This window comes from Meleagris gallopavo, chromosome 5 (assembly GCF_000146605.3).
Source record: "Meleagris gallopavo isolate NT-WF06-2002-E0010 breed Aviagen turkey brand Nicholas breeding stock chromosome 5, Turkey_5.1, whole genome shotgun sequence".
NCBI classification, from domain to species: Eukaryota; Metazoa; Chordata; class Aves; order Galliformes; family Phasianidae; genus Meleagris; species Meleagris gallopavo.
This window is the reverse complement of record NC_015015.2, coordinates 16463682-16479531: the sequence shown is the minus strand read 5'-3', so window position 1 is coordinate 16479531 and position 15850 is coordinate 16463682. Positions and strand designations below refer to the sequence as shown.

The 15850-nt window shown below is 38.6% G+C and overlaps 1 long non-coding RNA gene across 7 annotated transcripts in view; it reads right to left on the bottom strand.

Annotated features, from left to right (window-relative positions):
• Positions 1–15850, bottom strand: part of LOC104911065 — a 279979-nt gene that overhangs the window by 127336 nt on the left and 136793 nt on the right. For all 7 annotated transcript variants that reach the window (XR_004159868.1, XR_004159865.1, XR_004159869.1 and 4 more), the window contains one exon: positions 14578–14635. This is a non-coding gene — a long non-coding RNA (uncharacterized LOC104911065). The remainder of the gene's footprint in view (positions 1–14577; positions 14636–15850) is intronic.

The window sequence follows — 15850 nt, the reverse complement described above, 5'->3', positions numbered from 1 at the left end:
AAAACAGAGCAGACTTCACTCTCACAACCCAGTTAGTTGATATGGCTGAGCTAATCTCAAGCATCCCTGCTGCCAAAAGGAGACTATTCCTCACCCTTTTTACTTCCTCCTTGCTCCAGTTTCTTCCTTTTGTTACTTGTGTCAGCTCTCGAGCTCATCTGAGTGTACCACGAAAGACCGAATTCACTAACCTAGTAAAAAACTGACCCATCAAAATGTAGGTTTCAATGAGTTAAACTGATTCAACATGAGGCCAGATGAAGGAAGAACCTGCACAAGAGAAGCTTGGATCAGGGTTGGAAAAGGAGGGAGCACAAAGCTATTGGAGGAGTTGACCTGCATTGTCCAGCTGCACTCTTGACACAGGAATGCCTCTGACACAGGATGTGAATGCACAACTTATTCCTGTCTTTAACTCCAGTTGGTTCAAAGCCAGCCATAGACTGACTGGAACAAGGGTCCCAAGCTGCTATTTTTTACTGCAGTTTGCTCGATCTCCCATGCCAACACATCTGTCACTCTCCAACTTCCTCGCTCAAGCAAGGGAGAAGTTGGCACATTGCACCTGGGAATGTTAGTGATCACTACTGCAGAAGAGGTAGACAAGGGCACCAGTGGCAGGGGTAGGTACCACTCGCACCGTAAGCTCTGAGCCCCCTCCCACCTCATGACACTTATGAAAGTATACATTACTCACAGAACTAGATGGAGAATCTGAGGTCTCCGTCATTCCTATCACAGTTATGTCTGTGCTGATGTACAAATTCATATCCTGAATCTCTCTCAGCCTCTTCTGTTTCCTGCATTTTATCCAACAACTGGTTCTTTTCCAGTCTCGCTGTGTAAGGACTGGATCTCCAGCCATCTCCCCTCTATGTCAATGCCATCACCACAAGGCTACATATCAATAGTTGAAGTACATCTCTCGCTGCCCAGGTTAAAAATCAACTCGCCAGACTATGTGCTGAAGGGAGGGGTTAACACATAGAAATGGGGGCCTACAGGGAGCCCATGTCAGGAAGCAGCTAAATGGGGATTTGGGCACTCCACATTTTCAACTCATGCACTGAACAGAGCATGTAGGCACCTGAGCCACCCGCCCAGATGAACTACGACTTTGTTACACAACATAACAAAAATCCAACTCCTTTTGTTTCTTAGAGTAATTATTGTCATTGTGATTTTATGCTTCAGAAGGACCCAGTGCTTAGGGAATTATGGTCTACACACACAAAGAGTGGTTTTTCTTTAAAGAAGCTGCATAAAAAATTATCTCTGTTCAGCACAACATGTTATTTGGATACAGGACCACCAAAGTGATGAGACTGTTTTTCTTCTCCATTCATCCATTTTTAAATCCATCATTTTCTATATAATGAACAGATGCTATTAACACTTCAGTGGATTTGTGCAGAAACTGTGATTCATTCTTAGCAGCAAGCTAATATAAACACATGAAATTGACTCCAATCTGTTTTCCAAGCTCTAAGAGAGCTAGCAGAATAAAAGAGATATTTTTACAGAAGATTATTCTAGTTGCATATCCATAATAATTGTCTAATTTAAACATGGATGCCAGTTGCTTGTGAATGAATACCTAATGAGCCTTTTGCTATGGGATAAGGGGCTATAAACATTGGACTGAATCATGATGATATTTACAGTGGCAAAGATGTAAAGTAATTATGCTGGGCAGGAATGAAGATGGAATTCTTCATTAACTGAAGCCTGGAGGAGGTAGGTATTTTTATACTTACATTCAGAAAAGTAAACGGAAGCATAAGGTTAGCTAAGTCAATGAAAGAGTGACATAAACGACAAGAGATCCCTTGAATTCTGAACACCAGGCAATTTTACAGCCAGCAATTATAAATATCATAGGAATAAAAAGAAGATGCTGGAAATCCTGTAAGCACTGAAACAAGCAGATCTTTCCTAAACCTTTTCAACTTCTGTAATCAGTCTCATGTCTAATTTATACTCCTATTAAAGCATACTTAGAGGAGACAGGTGGACTTGTCATCCAATTCTGGGACATCCTTCCAAGTTCATTTAACCCCAGCTCTGCAAATCTTCCTGCACAGTCATGTTATTATTCTGTCCCCTACCTGTAAAAATGAGACTAATAACATAATTCACACTCTCAGTTGCACTGTTTAGATTAGTCATGGACTTTTCAGAGTAAGAAAACATCACGTGGTGGTAAGCACCAAAGAGCCCCCATTTTAATGGCAGGATCTACACTTTTCTATGCTATAGCTAACCACGACTTAGAATAATTTGTTGGGAGCTGTGCTAATTATTCTGCCACAGCATACTATCAGAAGTAGAGACAACTGGTAGTTACTGTGCCAAAAATGCAGAAGAACGAAAAGCACCTTTATTGGTGCAATATGTTAAGAAGTGTCTTGTCTGAAGATGTTTATCTCAGAGCATTGCTGTATGCTGGGGTCAAAAGCAAAAGAAAAAGACTCCAAAATAGCAGATAGTCTGATGGTTGAAGCATTCATTTGTATGGAAAATAACAGAGGAGGACATGAATCTGGATTGCCCATCCACTGAGTAATTAGTCCAATCAGCAGCAGATATTTTTTCAGCATTTTGTTGCCTTTTTCAGTGAAAAAATACCAAAAATTCTTGACTTTTTTTTCCTGCTAAATAATTATTTTAAAGATAAAAAATATATTTAAAGATTATTTTTAAAGCTTTAAAACTTTAAGAGGATGGGAAAAATAACTGATCTCGTCTCCTAATTACAACTACAACGCCCTAACACAGTCTAGTGCTAAAATTCCTTGTTTGTGCCCGGCCTCTGAAATATCACAGGTATGAAAATAAATTGTGCAATTATGTGATTCAGGGCACTTCTCAGACTTTTGCTCTTTTCTCTTAATTGTCAGGTTCTGTTCAAATACATGAAGTCTGTAGCTCTTTCCTTTGTGTGAATAGCTTTCTCAATCCCTATACAACTTAATATTCTGTTGCCCTATTAAGCTAGCCATGCAGAAAACGGTTCCTTGCCAAATAATAGGAATAGCAAACGTATGAACTCTATACCTCAATGAGGTGTTAACTTCAAAGCCTTGTTATTTGGTAGTTGGGGCCATTTAAATGCTGACATTATTAGGCAAGGAAGTCTAAGAAACAAGCACTCAGTGGGAGTCAAAGATCTTTTTAAAAAGCATTTTCTTTATGCTCATCACACCCCAATTCATTTAGGATGGGCTCCTGTTCTATGCCTACACGTTTCCTAATTAAGACTTCTTTCCTTGCCACAATGTTTAGGTTACAAGGAATCTGAGGCTCTCCATGTACCCCCTTCATGATTGGCATATTTTTTCTTTTCCCTCTCTCATCTCCTTGGTTGTAATTACATTACAGTGGCTTATCTCTCCATCAAAGGATGGGTAAGTGGTCTCTTTATAAAACTGCTCTGAGCAGCTGTTGGCCAGTCAGGGAACATTGAGGCCTGACCAGAACTATGCTCTCCCCAAAGGGCTTATCTATATTGTGCCACATTGAATGCAATGTGAATCAGTGTAGACAAGGACAAATAGCATTCAGCACATGTCAGCTAAGTGCAGTTTTAGCCTGACCTAATCAGTGTTTAATCATGATTAGCTGACACTCACGGTTTATTGTGGTCCTCACCAGCCAACATATTGTGACCAGTATTACGTCAATTACTTAGTTACCCAAAATTACATTCAGACTTGATTAAATCCTGCCATTTGTATAACTTTCTAGAGACCTGGCAACAGAAGTTTGCCTCTTTGGAACCTAGGCAGTAAAGCCTTACATCTAGGTTTGCACTTGATTCTTGTCACATAATGGTGCAAAGTCTCCAGATTATCTACACGATAGCAATGGCGAGGCATGACTGCTACACATATAGGTATCTCAGACTAACTCTAAACTAGGCTTGAGTGCTGAAAACAATGAGGTCCAGATGCTGCAGGCTTCAGCTGTCAAGCAAGCAAATATTTGTTCATGGTTTCAGGTAGGCAGTATCTTTGGTAGCTTACCCAAAGCCCAAGGTGTTGCAGCTTTCCTTTAGCTGTATTAGCTAAAGCAGTGCATTCTGCAACGACACATCTGAAATTCATGTACAGCCTAGGAAAGAAGGTGCTAACTGAGGCATTGCCACAGACTGTCTCAGTCCTGTTGGGAGAAAAAGTGGTATTTATATTCTAAATAGTATGAAATAATACTCCTTTATTCCTTTAACTCTTGCATCTCAAACATTTAAATAAAGTCTGCACAGATGCACAGAGTGAGCCCTGTATTTGCGGTGGTAGCTCCACACTGGTTCCTTAACAGGTCTGGTTGGAGCTGCTGCCCATTCATGTGCACAAGCTGGGCTTCCTATTTTCCCCGTTACAATTGCAGCTTCAGTTCCAAAAGTAATATGCTCTTGGCTAACCACTCTGCTAGTACTAATGAACTCAGAATCTTTCTGTATACTCAGCATCTTTCTATAACTGGATATCCACATCCAGCTCATTCACTGTACTTTAAAAAACAAAACAAAACAAAACAAAAAACAAACAAAAAAATCCAACACAAAACTTCAGTGCAGTTTCTTTTAATTCTTCCTAGAAACCTCATGTATATACAGCACCAAATGAGTGAAAGAAATCCTAAAACATGTATTTATCTTTGCAGGGACATATCATTTAACAGAGGCAACCACAGTCGCTATCTTTTCAGCTGGAATGAGAAGCCCCATTCAATTTTTGCATCCTATAACAACGTAACTAATGTATGTATTATCCATCAGAGAAAGAACGTGTCCTATGGGCCCTCCTACATCTGCTAAGCTTGTATGTTGCGGGGTCGATGGAAGATCACCTCTTCTAACGGTGCCCGCTCCTCCTAATGCAAGGGCACGTGGTTTGGGAACAAAAGGCATTATTCAATGTCTGGAAGTAGAACACTGGCATCTATGTTTCATAGGCTATTTGACGCTTGAGATTTTTAGGGGTCAGCAGCCTCCCTAGCCCTTGTGTTCATTTTGCTGGCATCCCTTGGGCACGACAACTACAACAGGAGCGGTCTCTTTGAAACCTGGGGATCCTCGGGCTCCTAGAACTGATGGTTACTGTGTGCAGGAAAATCCCAAGTCATGTACACTCGAGACCACATCTGGTGTGAAATGTATTTATTGTAAGCATCCCAACCACACTGAGGCAATGTTTTAAAGCTACAATATTTTTAACCAAAACACTATGAATCAGTCATCTGCTTTCTACATCTTTCCCTTCCTAACATAGTACATTGGTAAAATATTCATGTATACATTTTCTTTCATAATCTTCTTCTTCCTCCTGGCCTGAATCTGAGGAGCAGGAAAGCATAATATGCAAACCCAGAAATATTTGTTATATTTGGATGTCAGACTGTAGCTCCGAGTTGCGGTATCACTGGATGATTCCAGGCAAAGAGAATCAAGCTGCTCACCAAAGATAAAATCTGGCACCAATTTTCCTTTTGCTTCTTTTGGTACAAAGCTGGAATTTCTCCTCTCTAGTCAGTAGAATGGTACCATGGGGATAAATTACAGGAGAGGCAAATCTTCTGTGTGTAATAAACAGCAATGAGAAAAGAGATCCCTGAGGGCAGTGAATACAAATTGGGTAATTTGAGAAAAATAAAATAGCCGCCAGGAGTAAACTGAAGCTATTTGCTTAAAAATGAAGACCAAAAACAGCCTTACTTGGTCTAGGACTATCAGGCCTAGAACTGCTGAATTCAACAAAGAAACTCCTACTCATTTCAAGTAACCTGAATCAGTGCATAGGACATGTAAATAGTCTCTCCTGTGGACATGCTGAGCAGCCACCGTCATTACCTTTTCCCTGACCATGGGGCAGGTAGAAGCCCCACAGCCTGTGCACAGACAAGGTGCCACCTGTAACTTGTACTCTCCCAGACAGCACTGCTAGAAGTAAGTCCCATATCAGAGATGTGTTATTCCTCTCCCTTTCTCATCACACAAGGATTTGAAAGAAAGTAAGAAAAAAAGTAAGAAATTAAGAATCTTGCTCCAGTCACGTCAATTCCAGGAATTACCATCAATAATCTTGGCAACATTTTCAGCCTCAGTTTTGGAAAACATCAAATACTATCATGGAAGAATATAAACAAGAAATCAGAACCTCTATTTCATGGCCCCCTCAAAATGTTTTACAAGCGCTCAGGAATTCATCCTCTCCAAACTACCATGAGAAGAACTTTGCTTTTGGTGTCCATCTTTCAAAGGGCTTTGAAAATCAGACATTAGGAAAAGAGCAGCAATTCAAACTGAGAATCGTGAAGTCAGGAAACAGCAGTTTCAGCTTAGCAAGAACATGTGGAGAGAGTAAATTAGGGAAACAGGCACTCACATTGTCAGCTTAGCAGTCATAGGTATAACAGGAATTTGAACCTAAGACTAAGGTTAAAAGTTTGGCCTATGTTATAATTATGAAATATTAGGATCTATCTTCTTCTTACCTGAATATTCACTGCTCTAATAATATCCTATAAGGATTTTAGCCTTCCTCCTTTAGATCAACACTATGCTGGCATTACCATTTTAAATATTGGCCAGCTTACAAAGCGTTTTAGTAGAGACGTTAAAAGCAGAAGAGTGTATTTTTCCTATCTGTGTAAGTTCTGGCAGGAGTCAATCCAAGGATGTTCTGTAGCCTACAGTATAGATCAGGTAACAAAAATGATCACGAAGGATTTTTCTGGATTTATAAACTCTGGTTTGATGATTCGCATTTTACAAAGTGCTCACTGAGGCAAAGGAGGCATTTTCTTTAGCCGATGTCCATAAATGGAGCTTGAAAGAAAGTCATGATCAAACACACTGCTCTTGAAACACCGCTAACGCTTTATTCTTAGGCTATACTTTTTCCCAAAAGATGTGATTATTTAAACAGTCCCTTAGATTTGCCTACACCCATTTTTGCTTTGCTTCTAAGTATGTCTGCCCCTGCAGTCAGAGCAACACAGTCTCTTCAATCCTACGACAAGCACATCTCCACCAGGTTATTTACAGGAGAACTTACAAGAGAAAGCTTTCCAGTCTTATAATTATTTCCAAACTGAGCCATGCTAGCTCACCCTTTATTTGCACAACGAACTGGAAGAAAGAAATTGTTACCAAAAGTGAAGGACAGGCCAGCCCTTAGGTCTATCTACCTCATCATAGTTCTAACTGATTTTTCCTCTTGCTGAGTCTTATCCCCAGCTGTGCCCCCTATCGTTAAGGGTTGCTCTGAACTGCACTATCAGCAAACCTTCAAGCCTCGCAAAGAAAAAGAGAACATGAATAAGCTGAAATAAAAGACTTTGTCCAGATTGCTTTGTTGGATAAAGCACCTTTGTTGTAAGCATGTGGGAAAGGAGAGTCCAACCACAGCTCATCCAGATTCCTTAGACACACACACCCAGTGATATGTATTTGTGAATATTTTCCACATTTATATCTGCTAACCAAAGTAACCAGTTTTTACTTGTTTAATTACTGCTGAAGAAAGAGGAACTGTCAGTGCCTTAAGAGTTATGCCAAAGCACAGGGTGGGTTCTCTCTGATTCATATGCTGCATGGCTACCGAAACCAAGACCCAGCATCAGGAATGCCAAGCAGTAAGAAAAGAAGCAAGAGAAGCCATCCAGCTCTACAACATAATTTTAATCTAACACTCTTGTTAGATTAATGTTATTCCTAACTTTCCCAGCAGTTTAGCAGCGTGTCAGACGTATTATCAAAACACGAGGAAACAGGAAGACCTTTGGGTGCTAAAAGTATGGGACCTAATAGACTGCTATGCTAATGAGGTTTTATTCCTCTAATTTTCAAAAAAGAGAAAATGAATGAAAGCCATCCTGGCACTGACTATCCCTCTCTTTAGCTTCACTGAATACCCAAGGTTACTGCAGGAATTAAATTAAAGGAATACATGAAATTGCTTCCTAAATGGTAAAATCCCTCATATTTTGCACACAGAAGGGCATGAAGATACTCATAAGAATTCCTGAAAATCACAACCATCACTTAGAAAAAGTCCCAAACCCCCACCATTCCAAGAAGCATTCAGAAACTTGGCAGAATTGGGTCCTTTCATTTGCACTGAAGACACAAGCTGACAGAAGAGCAAGATAAGGATACCAGCTGCTCCATCTACATATCCGGAAATGGGTCCTAAATTTCACAGGAAAAGTGGGAGATAATACATAATAAGAAAGAAAAATTGGAGGTATTATTCCATGGACATTCGAGTGAATAAGTACCTGAGCAGAAAATACGTTCTAATTAAAGCTCCATGATATTACCACAATGACATCTCCATCTGGCTTTGTGAGTACATACAACACATTATAGGGAGATACACAGGAAAATAGGCACTTCTAGATGCACAAGCAGAACACAGTCTTTAGATGAATTTGCACTGTGATTCTGAACTGCGAACCTAGCATTTCTGGCCGTATGTATTGTTCCCATGTGTGTTATCTATTTCTAATATTAGACTATGCTATTTAACCTCCTTGCTCTGCTTTTCCATCTGCAAAATGCAGAAAACTTTTGGGATTAAGAGAGATTAGTACAGCCTCTCACTACAGCCAGAGCAGGACCAAAAAATCAGCATAAAACAAGGTAAAGATTTTGACATAGGATGGCTGCTACTTCATACCCTCTGGAATGAAGGACTGTTTGGTAGACAGGAAAAGACAGACATTTGTCCTGACACCTGCAAAAAGTCTAAGCCCACAGCTTTCACATCCAGAACCACAAACCTGAAACCCCTTTATAAGCCCTCTGCAATTTAGTTGTCACAGCATCTAAGACACGTAAATTAACATAATTACAACCAACTCACACTCAATGTAAATCAGGACACAGAATAGAAGCGAATGTTGTCACCACTAGGTTTACAGTTCAGATCTACGTGATTGGTAGTGCCATCTGCAAATCACCAGTCAGAAAGCACTACCTCAATTTATAATTCCTTAGCATAACATTCGTGACAGAACCCTGAGATTAGTCAACTGTCCCTGAGGTTATTCTGAGGTAAATCGGGAATTGCCTTATTTGTTGGAATGTGGTTACACTGCTGAAATAATGGTGAAGAGAAAAGGGTTTCATTCTACAAACTGTGCACCTTTTTAACTCAAGCAGGCAGTGTATTTTATGCTGTGCTGACATGTATATAGAGTAGCAGTTGAAGCAAGAAGCTTCATACCCATGATTCAAGAAAGAACAGAAAAGAGAGTGTTTAGCTCCCTCTGTTACATCCTCAGACTATAACAGTGGTTGAAGCATCAAAATGCAGTTGTGCCGTAGGGAATTTAGAGCAGCTCCATAGTATCAAGTATTCCAGGCTTTCTTTCCCTTTATGCGTACAATTAGAACCTAAATGTTGTGGCCACAGTTCCATCTTTTCCCATGTTTTCAGCTGTAAGTGAATAGCTGTGATCAGGACAACATGATTATTAATATTTCTATGGTAATTGCAACTGTCCAGGGCTGCCTTACTTACTGTTCAGAAGACAACTGCTAAGTACTGATAAGTGTAAGCTCTGGAATACAGAGCAGCAGAACAACACACAGAAAAATCAATATCAGAGAAGCTGAACAAGTTTTGAAAGTGACTTTTGCTCCCTAACAGCCACAGATGACCACCAGCATAACCAGAATGACAGTGCCAGAGGATTTGAGCTCTACACTGCTGGCATGGATGGCTACTCATCCATGAAGCCTGCACTTGGAACTTGCACTGACCTATTCAGGAGAAAAGCTGCACTGTTAGTGGGGAAGAAAGATGAGCTATTCAGTTCATCCCAGAGAAAACTGCTGTCTAGAGGTTTGCTAAGGAGAATCCAGTCCTGTTCCTGCTCTGAGCGTATCAGGTTTTGAAGGTTTTGTGCAAGCCTTGAAGTAATTTCCACTGCTAAATGTAAACAAGGCTTTCAGATAGTCCTGTGATGTCAGGATATAAAGACCAAATGAGATCCATTTACAAAAGCAGAATGAATATTTAAATAAAAAGCAGCCACCATCAAAAATTTTTTAAAAATGCTGTTTTGGTTAATGCAACATACTGTATTTCTGCCAACAAAGGCAGTTTCTGATCAGGACATGCTGTGTTTTCCTCTGGAGATCTTGCAGGCAGGGTGGTCTTCCAAGAGGGACGGGGAAGGGCTTAGTTAACATTACACATCTTTCATATATGCAGGCTGGTAAATGTAAGGCAGGCATTACAGCTGTGAGTTTGTCACCAAAAACTAAGCTGAAAGGAAACTAAGTACAGGAGATTGACAAGAATACGACCTAGTCACTCTCAACACTTTTTATTCTCCATAATAAAGCAACTTCTCTTGCATTTGTGCAGCCAGAATTCCTTGGCCTTTACAGTGGTCAGACAGAAAAGATAGAAGAAAAGGGATGATACAAAAAACGTCATAGTTAAAGTTTTATTAATTTGCTATAGGCTACAAAAGAGGACTGCAGCCTCCTGAAGCTACATTTTTTATTTTGATAGGAAGAATACTTTGGCACTGAAAGACTGTACTACAAATCACAAAATGCAAAGTCAATTTTGGAAGCAAGAGCTACTCTAAAGAATCAGCTACATGTTCAGGAGGAGATCTGAGCAGTTGGCAAATCAAATAGACTTCACTGGGACAACATACTGCTTCTATTTGAAAAACCATCCTTGGTCAGTGCATGTTTAAACCCAGTGAGACCTGAGCAGGTACTTGAAGTTAAACATACATTGAAGTCTTTTTCTGAATCAGATACATATGAGGAAATACTTATCAGTTGGAATATGGTATTTGTTCTCTGGTTCATCCTTTTTTCCTCCTAGAATTTTTAGAGTTTGAAATATTCCGTGCCAGTAATCCAACTAAATAAATATGGAGGTGCTTATGTAATTATACATGTACAGAGGCTACAAAGAATATTTTCATTTTATAAACACAATATTCACCTTCAAGGCTAAACAATTTACCAAGACCATTTGTTTTTATATTGATTGATGTTTAAAAAACTGCCAGATGGAAGTTGTGTATCTCCCTTTGAGAGGTGAAGTAATACCTTACACATACTAATTCCAAGAAAACAGCTATCTTATCTATCATCCATGTTATTAAAATTATTATTAATAGCAGTATTTGCATGCTGGGTAAAGCAAATATTTGGAACAGGGCATGAATATAAGACCATTATGCCATTAGTACCATTCTCCTTTACTTCTGTGATTAAGGCTATAAGGATTCAGAAAACCTTCTTATCAGATTTCTTGAATTCCAAAGGTTTTAGCTGTGAAAAATCAGCTCGTGCAAAGAGGAATCATTTAGGAAAAGATACTATCATTTTTATTCACGTCAGTCAAAACTCACGCTGAAAGAATTTCCACTGAAATAAAAGAGATTGTTCATCAAGTCAAGCCAATTCAGTATAAATGCAGGTGGAAGAATGATGTATGGAGTTTTTAAGCATATTCCTGCTCACTTGTCCCCAGTTTACAATATAGTCAGCATGGCCACTTCAGTTTCCAAGTCAGGGCAGGATCACAGCGTGCCAGTGTTGATCCAAAAGCACGTCTTTACATCTGCAACTGAGATAGCACCTCTAGCAAGTGGGATCACTGCATGACTAAACATCCCTAAGACCACAGTTGAACATCCTACGGTGTTTAGGCCATAGCTAACACCAGCTAAGATTTTATGACCCTTCACATTCTTGCAGCAATGGTATTGCCATCCCCCTTCCCTTTCACTTCCCCAGATTTACTACATATTTTGGCAGAATCTGGTTCTAGCTGTGAGGTTACAGGAATGAATGAAGAAAAGTGGTTGGAGCAGACAGGAACCTGAATCAGCAGCAGCTGAAACAGTCCATTTGACTACACTCAACCTGAGCAGCAGTGCCAAAGGTACACATCAACTTGTAAACTTATTTAACTAGCTGTCTGTGATCCAGCTGGGTGTGTTACTGAACAAAGCTATTTTTCTCATCCATTACTGTGGTCTATAGCAATGAAGAGGAGAAAGACTGTCATAAATTAGAATGATTCAATGCAAAGTTGAGGCATTCTTGCAATATATAGTCACAGATACAAAGTAGTGATTTATAGCTTATATGCAAAGCCTAGAGCCATCAATAGCATTATAAAAACAAGTTTTTGACAGTTACACAACAATTTTTCTTACCCTAATTCAGTTCCTCTGTGATAGCTTTTGAGAGATGATCAAATATTTTCTAGCCCTAGCTCCATTCATCCTGTACCAGATCCATGCTACAATAACTTCTATAATCCACTCACAACGCCTTAAACCACACATCTGCTGTTTCAAATATGCAAACTCATTACCCTGACAGGCATTTTTTCTACATGTGGGCAGAAAAGCCCAAAGTCTTGACAACACACAAAGATGATCTGATTTTAGAACCTGACTTTGTTGGCTTATATTTATACTGGGGAACCTATCTGACACCACTAACCAATAAAATCTTTCTTTAATCTCCTTCTAAAATGCCTAGGCTGCTGGAGATCATACCAAGTAATCAATCTCTAAAATTAAAGTAAAATATTTCGAAGTGTATGTTACAAAAAACTACAGTAATGCTAGCTTTAGAATATGGAGAAACAAAACACAGCTACAACATACCTTGAGCAGTCTCAATATAGCATTCATACATAATACAAAGATACTCAAAGCTTACTAAAATTACCTGGAAGACACTTCCCAAGCAGCTACAGAAAATAGCAAGATGTTGGGATACTCATTCAAAACATAAAATAGGAAATATCAAATGTTTTTAAAGTGTGCAATTGCTCTATGTTGGTTTCAAACAGCAGGGCAATTAAGTACATTCTCCCAGATGCAACAGTTGTAAACATGACCTTTAGAGAGCTCAGAGATTTCAGTCACTTGTAGTAAAGACTGCAGTCTATTTTCAGTCTCCATCTTTCTTTTCCTCTCATCAGATATTTAAAACTCAAGACGAAATACAGGAGGAACTCAAAGTATAAAAATTATCCAAGTGTGAGGAAGTAAAGAATACCATTAGAGAAAAGTTATGGTTGGAAATCATTGGGATTCTACAAGCTATACAAACCAGCTATTCCTGATAACTACAGAGAGCGCTCAAAGGAAGAGGACAGTTGTGTTTAACAAGAGGCCCATTAACTTCAACTTCCATGGAAGAATAACATTGAAGAGAAAATATAATTTACCTCAAGAGTGAAAGAAGCCAACAAATTGTAATTTTTCCATGTCACAAAATGTCCCTATTGTTATAACGGCACTTAATATACCATTTGCTTTTCATGTACCTGCATCTCATTTCTATAATTCATACACCATAAGTATTTATCGTATCACATTTTGTTCATTTTTTTCATTGTGCTTTTTCAAAAAACTAAACTTGAATTGTGATTTCTATAATAAGATTTCTCCCTCTGGAGAGTACATTTAAAAGAATAACAGAATAAAGAGGACTGATTCTCAAATTTGCTGACATTGCTGTAATTACTACATGAATCAACTAATTGCATGCTGAAAAGCAAATTACCCATTAGTGGGAATCCTTAATGTTAACTTTCTGCTACACAAACTGATTTGAAATAGCAATGGATAAAAATCATTCAAACTGATCTGGTTAGTTTCCTTTTTTTTTTTTTTTTAGGGGTGAATTTTTTTCCTGCTTTTTTCCTGACTCATGAAAGACACCAGAGAGTGATGTGGATGATGTGGTGAAAGCTCTGAAAAAAACTCTACTTAAGTCAAGGACTAGGGGAAGTGGTCACTCTGCGAGGTCATTTTCCTGTGAGACTATGTGACAGCTGGAGAAAATTAGCCAAAATATCTGCATTCCAGAGAGGTATAAAAAGAAGGAAGAAAGGGAGGGGAGGGGTCAAATGTCTTGTGGAAACCTGTAGGAACAGCAATGGCATTTTCTGCATGGACTTGCTCAATCTGGTTTCCTGAAAAAGTCCGACTGAAACAGGAGACTTTTAAAGCCTCAGAGGGTAGTCAGGCACCCAGTTCCTTTAAAAGTCAGCAGGACATTCATTAAACTTGAGATGATTAGCTGTATTGGATCAGTTCTCCAATGCTGGTGCAGGGACCACACAGAAATCCTACTCCTAACTTTATTACCATTTAAAGATTTACAGATCAGACACGCTTCTAGAATGGAAGAACTAGGAAGGGAGCAATAATACCACGGTAATGAGACAGATTCTTTGATTTCCATGTTCATAATTGTCAAAGAAATAGGCAGGGAATAACGCATTTTCTTTGATGCGAGCTTTGAATCCCTGATGTTGTTTTTTTGTTGTTGTTGTTTTTTGTTTTTTGGTTTTTTTGGCAGTAAAATCAAAACAAAAATATTCAAATATTTTGAAAATTAATTTGTATTCTCTTAAAAATAAAACACACAAACTTTTATGTAAGTTAGCTGTACTTGTCCCTGATGAGACACAACCTGAGCCTGAAATCCAAATCCTGTCACAATTAGCATATTATAGTGAAACTTTTGATTCTGATAAAGCAGAATATTAATTGAAACCATACCTTCCTCCTTCTGAAAGCTTCCATTCCCATGAATCTTCTAATCCTTTCAGACTACTCTCTGAAAGAAAAGAAAAAAAACAGAAAAAAAGTCTCATTGAGATGAAGAAATTTGCTGTCATAATTTCAAACAATAGCAGAAGAAATCAGTTCACACATGAATGAAACTCTGCCCTAGTCTATCTGCAGTTTGTGCTCAGGAACTCCTTCAGCATAAATAAAAGAGACAGAAGAAATAAGGTAGGAGTCAGTAAATGACTCCCACAAGTAAAAGTAAGGATGCAGTCTAAAGCCATTCAAAAGCAAAATTAAGACTTTTTCAGACTCCCAACAATTACAGTTTTTAAAATAGAGCAGCTGTCATTTGGGCAACTAAATGAGGACCATATTTTACAGTCTGGACTATGATCCCATTCATGGGAGATTTCATATTCATTACATGAATGATAATATAACATAATTCTAAAGTAAGAAAAGTTAAATGGCCTCCAGAATGTTATAGAAGGATTTCATGGGGTCTCCAAAACCTAATTCAGTAACACTATAATCTTCCCATTGCAAAATACACGGGTATGTCTCTCATAGCTTGACCATTTTGTTGCAAATCTCTTGTGTGCAGATAGCACAATGTCTCTGCTCCTCCTCTAACCTGATTTTCTCTGTCAGTTTATCACTTTTGTGGAGTGAAAAGAAAATAGAATCTGATTAAGGAAGACAGGTCTATTTATTTTTTCCTAAAAATATATTTTGACTTGTCCTTTTTCTCCTCTTGTTTTTCCTTCGGATAATAAATAACTGTGAAGGAAGAAAAAGTTCCAAAAAGAAAAAAAAAGATGTGAAAATTTGCACTGCTAACACCATTTAGTGTTAACCCTACAGTGTACTACTTTGGGATCTGGTATAGATATTTTCCAGGTAGCTCAGGAAAAGCCCCACTTAGAGAGAAGATAATGGTTTAAGTAAGCATAAGGTGGTCCAAAATCACAATCTAAACTTGAAGTTAAACAAAATTAACTGTTAAATATAAAGCATGTTGCATTAACTTCCTTTTTAAAGAAGATATTTTATTCTTGCACTTCTGTTTTATTTTTTAAATGAACCAGAAGCAGAAGTTTGAAATGTCATGTGAAATTTTGTTCTCATGAGGCTGCTGCTTGAGTTTTACCTCAGCAGGATTTAGAGAACTTTAGATAATCTGCTTAGCTTGTTATCTGAACCAAAATGCTGAACCTCTTTCAAGAATTCCTCATGTTCCTATCTTTACCAGACACCTTTT